Source organism: Austrofundulus limnaeus, unplaced genomic scaffold (genome assembly GCF_001266775.1).
Source record: "Austrofundulus limnaeus strain Quisiro unplaced genomic scaffold, Austrofundulus_limnaeus-1.0 Scaffold299, whole genome shotgun sequence".
In the NCBI taxonomy this organism is placed as follows: domain Eukaryota; kingdom Metazoa; phylum Chordata; class Actinopteri; order Cyprinodontiformes; family Rivulidae; genus Austrofundulus; species Austrofundulus limnaeus.
The window spans coordinates 668,340-671,842 of NW_013952701.1; positions in this window are offsets into that span (position 1 = coordinate 668,340).

Below are 3,503 nucleotides of genomic sequence, written 5' to 3' on the forward strand. Positions count from 1 at the left end.
TGTAAATGTATGGCCACTTCCTTTTTGTCCATGGTGTCTTATAAGCCTGTATAGGCTGGGCACTTTTAGTGCATGACACTTAAATAAAAATTTCATTCATTCATTCATTCATTCATTGTAGATGTATTTTCTGAAGGCTTTATTGAAACACATTGATGAGTTCAAGAGATTTACTAAAAGGCAGACAAATGAGCACAAATGAGCAAATTCCCAGTCACATTTTCACCTTTGACTGTGGGTGATAACAAAAAAGAAAAAAATAATCCAACTTAATCAAATATAAATTGAAACCTAAAACTAAACTGAAAATAAAAAGGCTGGTGTGTCACTACAACCCCTGGCAAACATTATGAAATCACCGGCCTCGCAGGATGTTCATTCAGTTGTTTAATTTTGTAGAAAAAAAGCAGATCACAGATATGACACAAAACTAAAATCATTTAAAATGGCAACTTTCCGGCTTTAAAAAACTAAAAGAAATCAAGAAAGAAAGGTGCTAGTCAGTAACGGTAACTTTTTTGGCTAAGCAGAGGGAAAAATTATGGAATCACTCAATTCTGAGGAAAAAAATATGGAATCACCCTGTAAATTTTCATTCCCAAAACCAAAAACACCTGCATCAAATTAGATCTGATCGTTAGTCTGCATCTAAAAAGGAGTGATCACACCTTGGAGAACTGTTGCTCCAAGTGGACTGGCATGAATAATGGCTCCAACACGAGAGATGTCAATTGAAATAAAGTAGAGCATTATCAAAGTCTTAAAAGAGGGGAAGTCATCATGCAATGTTGCAAAAGATGTTGGTTGTYCACAGTCAGCTGAGAAATAAATGGGAGGAAACCAGTGAGATTTATAAAGAGGACTGCCTGAAGAGAACATGCACATTTCCACAGCCATTGATGGTATTGGGCTGCATGTCAGGTAAAGGCACTGGGGAGATGGCTGCCATTACATCTTCAATAAATGCACAAGTTTACATTAATATTTTGGACACTTTTCTTATCCCATCAATTGAAAGGATGTTTGAGGATGATGAAATCATTTTTCAAGACGATAATGCATCCTGCCATAGAGCAAAAACTGTGAAAACGTTACTTGGAAAAAGACACATAAGGTCAATGGCATGGCCTGTAAATAGTCCTGATCTCAAACCAATTGCAAGTCTTTGGTGGAAGTTGAAGAAAATGGTCCATGACAAGGCTCCATCCTGCAAAGCTGATCTGGCAACAGCAACAGAGACAGTTGGAAAGTTTTTTGTTTTTATTGTTTTTCATTCATGATTCCATATTTTTTCCCTCTGCTTGGCCAAAAAAATTAACTGTTACTGACTGTCACAATTTTTTTTTTCTTGATTTCCTTTAGTGTTTCTTGAAGCCAGATAGTTGCCAGTTGAAATGACAAGTTTTGTGTCATGTCTGTGATCTGCATTTTTTTTTTTTTTACAAAATCAAACAACTGAAAGAACACCCTCTGAGGCCGGTGATTCCATAATTTTTGCCAGGGGTTGTACTGTATGTGTAGACTTCTTGTCTCTGTTTTTGTGTTTCTAACTAAACTAACTCTTCTCTTGTTCTAACAGAGCTGACTCCACTGGCAGGAAGAGTCTTCCTGTATTTCAAATCAGAGGTTAGTAAAAGGAAACAGAAGGCCTATAGAGAGAAAAAGGACACACATGTGGGAGGAAATTCTGTTTTGGTATTGGGGGCCGCGTGGAGGGGGGAGCACTGTTGCTTCATAGCTTTGTGATCTTTCATTGACTTTTTGTTCCTCATGCATGTGAAAAGTCAGGTTTTCTCCCTGACTCTTAAAGTTCCACTTCTCTTTGTGCATTTTAAGTGTTTCTTCACTCAGAATCACAACACCATAATCAGCACAACAGCAAAAACTGTCATCACCCACAAAGCTAGAGCGATAATGTTTTTGCATATACATGTTTGCTTGTCTCTGTTAGCAACATGTCATTTTCAAGTTGTGACGAAAACATCTAAAACTCTGTCATTTCTCAACATCTTACTTTAAAACTCTAACATGAAAGTTGACGGGCGAAAATTTGTAAGTTCAGAAAATACTAGGTCTCTAGTTCTGTTTTGAGATTTAAATTTGGGAGATTATTTTTCTAGAAAATAAGTGGAGATTCTCTGCCTGTGTTTTGGCAGTCCTCGTGTCAGTGGAGACCATAATTAAAATGTTTGTGTGGGAAAAGAGTGGGCAGCACGTTTTGGCTAAAGGCTTAGACAGGCAGTGGTTAAAGGACACCGATTATCCTAAGTGGTGTTCTGCAAACAATTTAAAATTGTGAATACTTTTCTTTAGTCACAAAAATACTATGTCATTCTGGCAGCGTTGCAGTTTTGACTGCTTCTGTCTGCCAAAACAAATCCCAGAACACAAATCAATTCAAATAAAAATGATCATAAAATATCTAAATCAGTACAACTTTATGAAAATAAATGAAGACTTGAACTCTGGACAAATAAATGAACTGGATAAATAAATAGGACAAATACAGTTTTTCTCAGTTGCTAAAACACTAAACCCTGTTCTTTGAACCAAACCCATTTATTAAAATGGCCACCCTTTTGTCAGAACACTAAGCACGTTTCACCCAGTTAGACACAACATGCAGACCTATTTTCACCCACTAAAACACATTTTCCCCTTTGACTAACATGGGTTCCACAATGATTAGCACAGGTAGCTAAAATGAGACACAAATAAAGCACTGCTGTCTGAATTGAAACGCAGCAACTCAAAATAGATCACATGTGTCTAATGATGTGACCAAACCAATACAAGGCACTACAAGGATCCCTGGTCATCGAAGCTTCACTATGAATAGAAACAATCACAAAGGCAAATACTCTAAATATAAATACTATAAAGAACTGGATGCACTTTTGTTGGTGCAATGTATTTGTACACTTAGATAAAAACAAACAGTATATATACAGTATATAAGAATTATTTATAGGCTATACACTCATGCAACATATAGACCACAGTCGCCACCTAGGACATCCTGATCAAAACTGACAAACAGGTGATGCTAACCAGCTGGACATGGTGGTCGACAAACAAGAGAAGAAGGCAGCAGTGATAGATGTAGAGATCATAAGTGACTGAAACACCAGGAAGAAGAAGAACGAGAAGCTGGACGAATACCAAGATGAAAAAAATAAGTTATGGAGAGTCAAAGTATCAATAGTCCAAGTGGTCACTGGAGCACTTGGTGCTGTGACCCCCAAACTAGAGGAGTGACTTCAACAGATCATAAGAACAACCTCAGAGATCTCTGTCTAGAAGACGTTACTTGTAAGAGCAGCTAAGATCCTGAACAGAACCCTGCAACTCCAGGCCTCTGGTGGAGGACCTGAGTTTGAAATGAAGTGGAAGAGTAGGACGACATACAAGTTTCCTATAAATTAGAGTTATAATGTTTTATTTATTTATTTATTTATTTATTTATTTATTTATTTATTTATTTATTTATTACTACTAGTGCT